The sequence below is a fragment of the Panthera leo genome, chromosome B2 (assembly GCF_018350215.1).
Source record: "Panthera leo isolate Ple1 chromosome B2, P.leo_Ple1_pat1.1, whole genome shotgun sequence".
NCBI lineage: Eukaryota > Metazoa > Chordata > Mammalia > Carnivora > Felidae > Panthera > Panthera leo.
In genome coordinates this window covers 124,713,401-124,722,791 of record NC_056683.1, presented here as the reverse complement: position 1 = coordinate 124,722,791, position 9,391 = coordinate 124,713,401, and the positions used below count along the sequence as shown (strand labels likewise).

At 39.9% G+C, this 9,391-nt stretch overlaps 1 non-coding gene across 1 annotated transcript; it reads right to left on the bottom strand.

The window, feature by feature from the left end:
• Positions 1–859: 859 nt before the first annotated feature.
• TRNAK-UUU lies at positions 860–932 on the bottom strand. The gene has a single exon. It is a non-coding gene; the product is annotated as a tRNA-Lys (tRNA).
• Positions 933–9,391: the final 8,459 nt, after the last annotated feature.

Below are 9,391 nucleotides of genomic sequence, written 5' to 3'. Positions count from 1 at the left end.
TCTTTTTCTTCTCTTTATTTTCTTCTTTCTTTCTCTTTCTTTCTCTTTCTTTCTCTTTCTTTCTTTCTTTCTTTCTTTCTTTCTTTCTTTCTTTCTTTCTTTCCACCATTAATCTCTATCCATGAAACGAAGCCTATAGCAATTTCTTTTCTGTGATATGAATTATAACAAAATCCTTTCAGAAAAATCCTCTTAAGAAGACAAAAGATGCTGCAGTCTGTTGTTTTACAAAGCACACTTACTGACATTTGTATTGGAACTTGTACCACAGTCATTCCCCTTTGGTAGACTATGAAGTTTTCTAGAGTGGACAGTGTCTTATTCATTTTGTATCCTTTGCAATGCTTAGCACCATGCCTACCTAGCACGGAGTGGGCACTCAATAATTGCTTAGCTGAATGGACTTGAGGGCTGACTGTCTAACATTTTGACTCCTCTCAGGGCTATTTAAAATGAAAGATTAGGGGCGCCCGGTGGCTCAGTCGGTTAAGCGTCCGACTTCAGCTTGGGCCATGGATCTCACAGCTCGTGAGTTCCAGCCCCACATCGGGCTCTGTGCTGACAGCTCGGAGCCTGGAGCCTGCTGCGGATTCTGTGTCTCCCTCTCTGTCTGTTCCTCCCCTACTCGCACACTCTTATCTCTCTGTGTCTCAAAAATAATAAACATTAAGTTAAAACAAAATTTAAATGAAAGATTAGATGTATAAACCAGTCAGCTTAGCCATTGTAGTCTAGATTTCTTTAAATTCATCAAAACTTAAACAAGCTTCTAGGAAAGAGGTAATATGAAAAAATGTAGTGTGTATTGAGCACATATAATTATCAGCATTTATATTCTTTTTTTTTAAAGTAAGTTCTATGCCCAACATGGGGCTTGAACTCATGACCCTGAGATCAAAAGTCACATGCTCTACAGACTGAGCCAGCCAGGTGCCCCTCAGCATTTATATTCTATTTCCACTGTTCTTTTATTGTGAGATTCATGTTTAGTTTCTACCCTTGGTATCAATGCCTCTGGATCATGTTCAACAGAAATAAGCTACTAATGTAAAAATTAGTTGAATGCATGTTTAATGGGATACAGGGAAAGTTTCATTGATATTATAGTTTACAACATGATGTGAATTTTAAATGTTAGCAATTACATGTAAAATTCTCCATAATATCTGCCTTTTAGCTGTCAGTTACTAGTATTTGTGATACACCATTTATTAAATCTTCCTGAGGAAAATTTCAGAGAAATATGATTTGATGGTTTTGTCTATTTAAATTTAAAAGATCTATCAGTGAGTAAATTTCAAATGTCTTTTTGGCGGTTGTCACATGTATTTAATTAAGAGATGGAACAACAGAAATATGTGGGGAAGGTACACACACCACATTTGCTCCTTGCTTGTCTTAGCAGTGTGGCTGCAACTGTTTGTGATGTTTTAAGTAAGTTATAAGAAGTATTTGAGGGGCGCCTGGGTGGCTCAGTCGGTTGAGCGTCCAACTTTGGCTCAGGTCATGATCTCGCGGTCCGTGAGTTCGAGCCCCGCGTGGGGCTCTGGGCTGACAGCTCAGAGCCTGGAGCCTGCTTCGGGTTCTGTGTCTCCTTCTCTCTCTGCCCCTAACCCATTCGCATTCTGTCTCTGTCTCTCTCAAAAATAAATAAGCATTAAAAAAAGAAGAAGAAGCATTTGAGGGGCGCCTGAATGGCTCAATTGGTTGAGTGACAGACTTTGGCTCAGGTGATGATCTCATGGTTCACGGGTTGGAGCCCTGCATCGGACTCTGTGCTGACAGCTCAGAGCCTGGAGCCTGTGTCTCCCTCTCTCTCTGCCCCTCACCCGGTTGTGCTCTGTCTCTCTCCCTTTCTCAAAAATAAATAAACATTTTTTGAAAAGAATTATTTGATAAATAGAGACATCTTTCTAGGACTAATTCCAATCTCTTCATTGATTTCTTAGGAACTCAGAACATGGCTTTCATTGCCACAGATATCCTTAAAATAGCTAATTACTTCCTTGGGCTTATAAAGTCTGATTGAGTTTGACACATTATGTCACTCAAGCATTTAGATTTCAATTTAAAAATTCAAACATCCAGATGTTTCTAAATGGGTTTCTCCTCTGAGTAGTTAAGTGGCTTCAGGGGGTTCCTCCAGGTTTGACACATCTCAGGAAGACTGGCTAGTATTAACCAAGTACTGTATATAGATGACTGTCTTTGCAATATCAATATTATTATATAGGAGGAACTGTAACTATAAAAGAGTTAGATTAGTTATCCACCTAGAGACATCTACAATTTGCAAACAGATTACTGTACTTGAAAAATCAGATTGGTTTTTACAAAGTGGCTTTACAAGCACAGAAATAAGGACAAAACAATTTGGATCATCCTAGAGGTTATTGAATTCCTGGAGCATTAATAGGAAGTCAAAGCTTATGGGAGAGAAGAAAGGTATGTCGTAGTAATGAAAGACTTGCATATTAAAATTTGTAAGTTACGTTACATTTGCCTTTGATAATTTTAACCATTAAACAAACATTTATTGAGTGTCTACTATGAACCTCATAGATCACTCTTATCTCTAACAGGGATTTTCCACGTGCTGTCTAGGACCATTTACTCTTTTGAAGAAATATCTACTTGCTAATGCTTGAGCTGAGATAATATATGTCTCTTACCAAACCCTCCCTTTTTAGTATTCTGCAATGGTGTTCAGAAGCACCTGTTTGCAGTTAAACTATTGTCCCCATGAGTAGAGAACCTCCGACAGCTAGCTAAGCCAGGCTGATTTTCAAACCAATGAAGGGCAGAGAGATCTTAAGTACACACAGGGTAGAGCCCTCAGTGTGGCAAGATTTGAGATTAGAAAGACCGATTGCTAAGAATACTCTTTGCCGACCTATGTCAAAGTACCTACTTGCATTTCCACAGGCCAAAGGTTGGAATTTGGCCATATCCGGAAGGTCACTTTGTTATCAGTGAAACACTGGTCTTATTTTGTGATACTTCTTGCTTTCAGTTAATGTTATTCTTCTTTTCAATAATCATAAATGTTAAGTATGCTTATGATTAATTATAAAGGACTTTCAGTTAAGTATATCATTCTTAAGTTAGTGTGTATCATTTAATTTCACGCTCCATATTTTTCTAATAAGGCATTGCCAAATGACATGTACTTTTGAAAACACCTCAAATTTGCTGTATGGTAACATTTAATTATACGTTCCCAATGCATCTCTACTGTTTATGCTGAGCAGGGTGTGGACAGGGAGAGTTCTGGCTGGTTTGGTCCTTGAGCCTAGGCAAGGGACTTCTCCAGTGAAGTTGGAGGTTCTGAGACTTCAGACTATTTTGGCTTCAAACACTGCCCCTCTTGGCAGGCCTTTCTAAGGTTTACTCACCCTGCCTTTCTTGAGCCAGGGCCCCAAGCCTTCTAAGCTGCTTCTCCCTGATCAACTCCCAGGCTCCCGAGGAGCGCTCTGATAAGCCCCTCTCATTGGAAAATCCCTCCTCCCCTACTTTCTGTTTCCCTCCAAAGCATTGTCTTCCGTCATGTCACCGTCTTCTCCTGTGGCAGTTTCACAATAGACTTGATAATTTAGAAATTAATATGTTAATTAAAAAATGGAAAATTTAGCTCTCCTCGAGAGCAGGGAAAGCTTAACTCCAAACCCTCCGTGGATGTAAGGTGAAATATTTGCATTTCATCTTTCCAGTGCAGACAAGCAGGGCAAAACAAGGCTCTCAGCGTAAGCAGCCTAAAAGTTCACAAGCTACTGCAAAATGTTCATGTAAAAGGGGATCAAAGGCCATTAGAGGAGAACCAGACATCCTCAAACTGGGAACACAGCCAGTGTGAGACTCAGAGGTGGAGGGTGGGGGTGGGGAAGTGCACAGATACAACATTCAATGCAGGGGACAGGAAAACTGGTAAGTGACTGTCTCCTCCACTAGACCATAAATTTGTCAATGGCAATGATCATGTTATTCAACATTCTGTTCTCAGCATCTAGTACACTTATTAACACAGAGTAGGTGCTCAGTAAAGGTTGGCTTGAAATGAACTGAACTTCCCAAACTGTTTTCATGACAGGAATTTATAGGTATATGCAAAGCCCCCAGGTTGTCTTAAAAGCCCTACACATCTCAGACAACTCTTGAACCTTTAGAGGGTTAGAGACACATCGAAACCTTAAATAAATGCGTGTGAGAACAGAATGGCAAAGTATGGAAAGGCTGAGATAAAGGAGATGGGTGAGATACATAGGGAAGTCAGTGCATAACGACTATAATTTAAAGAGGAACTGCAAGAAGAAAACTCAGTGAACAGAGTCAGATTACAAATGTATGAGCGTGCGACAAAGAGATCTTTGACGGCTGCTGTTTCGTGAGTTAACATCATGCAGTTGTAATAGTGAAACCTGCACTCAGAATATAAGCAGCTTCACAATGACTTTACCAATCTTAAGATTTGACCACAAGTATCATATATATGCAGACCTGATATAAAACCAGAACTTGAACTGCATAGTTAAAATTATTTATGCATAACGTTGAAGTGTGTGCATTACATATGCTTCCACAGTCGAGTCGGAGTGACAACTGTCTCAACGATTTGTTATTGAAAGCCGCCTTTGTATTCACTTTGAGTCTCGTACATATAAACTTTTTCTGAAAACTATGAAGTAAAACATTTTACTTATTTATTTTTAAGTAATCTCTAGACCCAATGTGGGTTTCGAACTCACGATCCCAAGATCAAGAGTCACATTCCCTTCTGACTGAGCTAGCCAGGTTCTCCTCAAAATAAAACATTTTAAAACTGTGAAAAAAAAGAATACACGTCAGTGAAGATCGTAGAAGAACAGAAAGAAAGACAAGTATAAATAGGCAGAAAAGTACCTGGGTGTAAAAAACTAAGTAGAAGGGGTGACCCTCTGTTCCAAAGCTGGTCCCATCAAACAGTTCCTTTTATTTAACTCTAGTTGATCTAATGGAAACAGGCTTAGAAACATCGGGTGCTAGTCTTATTTCCAAAAAAACCCAACTTTCTCTTAAAATGATGAAAGCAACGGGGCAGGAATTACAAAAAGGAAAATATTCAAGTAGATTCTGAAGTCTGGCTGGTATGAAGAATCAGGCATCACTCTCAGCTACCTACAGCCTGGTCAACTCAAGGATTTGTGGCAACATTGTTGCTTTTGTTACTGTGGTAAGGACACTTACCATGAGTTTTACCCACTTAAACTTTTAAGTGCACAACATAGTATTGCCATGTGCACACCTATGTTATACAGAAGATCGCTAGAACTACTTCACCTTGTGTAACTCTTTTCCACCCTTCTCCCCCTTTCTCTTACTATCTTTCATTTACCTTGCCTGAACGTCACCTCCAGTTTCGACCTCCATTTTCCCATCTCCAATCACTGAATTTGAAATGGCGTTACCTTTTTTGTTTTACAGTTTTATTTATTTATTTTGAGAGAGAAAGAGAGGGAGGGAGGGAAGAGAGAGAGGGAGAGAGAGAATCCCAAGCAGGCTCAGCACTGTCAGTGCACAGCCTGATGCGGGGCTCGAACGCACAAGTCATGAGATCATGACCTGAGCCAAAATCAAGAGCTTAACCGACTGAGCCACCCAGGCACCCCGAAATGCCATCACTTTTGTCTTAACTCTCGTGTGTCCCGTTCTAATGTCAAAGAATTGCCCATCACCCCACTCTTCCTTCCTGAAGGAGAGGTCCACGGCATTTAAGACTAACTTGACCTCACTTTTCACCACTCCAGGTCTGTGTAGAGCAACTTTTCTGCATATTCTAGTATTCTGTTTCTCTCTCCCAGACCGTGCACTACATTGTGTTATTATTACTAGGTTACTCCTAGTTTACTCACTAGCTTCTTACCTCTTTAAAGGCAAGAAATGTTTCCTTCAAATCCTCAAACTTAGCATAGTGCCTGACATAAAGTAAATATTCAATAATTGATGAAAGAAATGGAGGGAGGAGGGAGAAAATGCAAAGGGAAAAAGGAAGGAAAGAGGAAGAAAGAAGTTAGTTGGGGAATTCTATTCATGAAAGTGGAGAATGTAATACTGAATTTGTGGAAACCAATTATTCACAGGCACCCTGACAACAAAATCCTAACTTTGTCTCCGCCCCAGTCCCTTGAAATGCGATGGCTAATTAGGGAGCCTATCTGCAATGAGGTGGGAGGAACCAGCTTTCACAGGAGCAAGATGTGTTCCAGCCCGCAGAGTAAGGTAGAAAATTCAATCAACTGTTTGTTTTTTTTAAGGGTCCCAAATGTTACAAATACAATCATCAACAATAAGCACTAAACCAAACTAAGCAAATAAACAACGAACTTCATTTTGGTTATCAATTTTAGGGAAACTTTTGGGTTTGACTCCTTAGCTGCATTTCTCTATTCTTCTTATTTCCCTTTGTACAGATAATGGTTATTTTAATGACTGGCTTCCTCATAAATAATCCTCTTAAAATTATTGTCGTTGAGTGAATGAACTGGTTTATTGAGTTACTTTGGTGAAATAGCTTTCTGTCTTTAAATCAAAGTATTGTACTAGGAAGTGTGGATATTGTGAACCCTGGAATCCCTGAGACTGAATCTTAATGTGATTATCGACTTGTTGAATTGACCTTTATGAGTTTCTTTTTTTTTTATTAAAAAAATTTTTTTAATGTTTATTTATTTTTGACAGAGAGAGAGAGAGAGAGAGAGAGAGAGAGAGAGAGAGAGCATGAGTGGGGGAGGGCAGAGAGAGAGAGGGAGACACAGAATCTGAAGCAGGTTCCAGGATCTGAGCTGTCAGCACAGAGGCCGAGGCGGGGCTTGAACTCCAGACTGTGAGATTATGACTTGAGTTGAAGTCAGACACTCAACCGACTGAGCCACCCAGGGACCCTCATAAACTCACCTTTATGAGTTTCTTTATCATATGCCACAAAAAGTAGCATGCAGTTAATTGTATAGTTCTTAGCTGAAATATACTTATCTTGGTAAAACAAGCTTTGCAACTGACCAAGTAATGCATTTTACAATGAGAATTTTTGAAAAGGTTTTTTAAAGACTCTGTAAATCTATTTTTAAGTAATCCAAGAAATGAGTAAAGCTTCTCTTTTATACTGAAACTCAATTATATTCTGTCTTTAAAAAATTAACCATTTGATTTCTTTTTTATTTTTTTAAGTTTATTTATTTTGAGGGGGGAGGGGTGGCGAGAGAGGGAGAGAGAGAATCCCAAGCAGGCTCTGCCCAGACAGCGCACAGCCTGACATGGGGGTCGGTCTCACTAACTGTGAAATCACGACCTGAGCTGAAATCAAGAGTTAGATGCTTACCTGACTGTGCCACTGAGATGCCCCTTTAAAGTTTACTTATTTATTTTGAGAGGGGGAGAGAGAACAAGCAGGGGACGGGGAGAGAGAGAGGGAAGTGACAATATAGTACAGTGCCAACAACAGAAAGATGTGCCATTGGGTGAAAGAGAGAAACCCACTCTAAAGTAAATCCTCTGGTTAGTTGTGTTCATTTTTTGTCAGTTACAGTATATATGGTTTTCAAAGACAAATCATTTTACATAGCTTATTCATTATAATGAGAAGCAGTGGGCCCTTCCATCAAGAAGTGGGATATAATTCTCTCATTAAATCTGGGCTGGCTTTCATGACTTGCCTGTGATCAATAGAATGCATTGAAATGATACTGAGTAATTTCTGCCTCGATCTCTTGGGAAACTTGCTCTTCAGGTTGTCTCTTAAAACCCAGCCATCATTTTTCTGGAAGCCAAGCAAATGCAGAGGCCATAAGATACTCCAGGAGGCAGCCCCTAGAGGAGTTTTCAGACAACAGGCAGCATTAACCACTACCCATATGAATGAGTTGTCTTGGACATTTAGCCTAACCTTCAGATGACTGCACATGTCAGATATCACAAAAGCTAACTACCTGCCTAGTCAAGCCCTTCCCGAATCTCTGACCCACAAAGTCATGTTTTGGGTCACTCAGTTTGGGGGTAATACATTATGCAGCGATAGGTAATCAGGCCACCTGCCTAAGGCCAAAGTCCCAGTTCTAAGAAATATTCTACCCCCACCCCCACCCGCATGCCCCACCCGAGTTTCTATTTGGACAAGTGGAACTACCACTGGGAGGACTGGTGAATGACAGAGGCCTCCCGTATGGAGACTTGAGGATTAGGGTTAAAGGCTATGAGTGATTTTGTGATACCGGCCTGATGCCCTAAAAGGCCAGACTGAACCAGCTAACTCTGAGGATACCTCAATATAGACTTGGGGACCAGGACATCCCAGCCGCCTTGCAGTGGAACCAGAGGACAGCACAGGGACCCCAGATTGTAGATTTAAGGTTCCTTCTCGATCTCACAGTCAAGAAATCATGTGAGGTCTTTCCATCCCCCACCCCCATATACCGCCCTCCCGTGATATCTGGGAGAAGAACAGGAAAGGAGGAAGAAATATGAATGGCTGAGCATTTGAATGAAATACTGAATTACTTAAATGATTACACTTTAAGAGAAAGATCCTGAGATATAACTGACAAAATTAAGTTAAATTCCACGCTGCTACTGAGGAAGATTATGTTCATTAGAGGAAATTAAAAAGCCACTTACAGTATATTAATGTTTGATCCCACTATACTTACATACCTGTACAAAAATAGTTAATTTTTAAAACAAGATACTTATCCTGATACAAAATTTTAAACACTAAATGTTTACTGGTTATAACACTTGTTGAATGTATCCAAATCACTAGATACAGGTCAGGTTTTCTTTATGTAGAGGGTTTAGAGTATACTAACAACTTAAAGTCTAGTAGAAAATGAATATGAGAGCTGATAATGACTTTTTAAATAGTTATGTCTTACTAAAGGATATGCCCCTGGTTGCTTGAATTATTTAAACAAAGTGAAAGAGCAAAATTAAAAACAATCCAGAATCAGGGGCACCTGGGTAGCTCAGTCAGTGAAGTGTCCGACTCCAGATTTTGGCCCAGGTCATGATCTCACGGTTCATGAGTTCCAGCCCCGCATCAGGCTCCATGCTGGCTGAGTGGAGCCTGCTTGGGATTCTCTCTCTCCCCCTCTCTCTGCCCCTCCCCAGCATGCTCTCTCTTTCTCTTTCAAAGTAAATAAATAAATAAATAAACAAATAAACTTAAAAAAAAATCCAGATTTTAATTGATCATGCTTGTCACTGATAATAGCTTCCAGTTGTTCAACAGCAGTTAAATAACAACCTTTTATGTTCATTCTCTCTCTTTCTTATTTTGACCAAATAAAGCATTCCATTTTACAGAAGAAGGTGCTGCGGCTGAGAGACATTAAACTTGCCCTACGTTACAAGGCTAATAATTGTC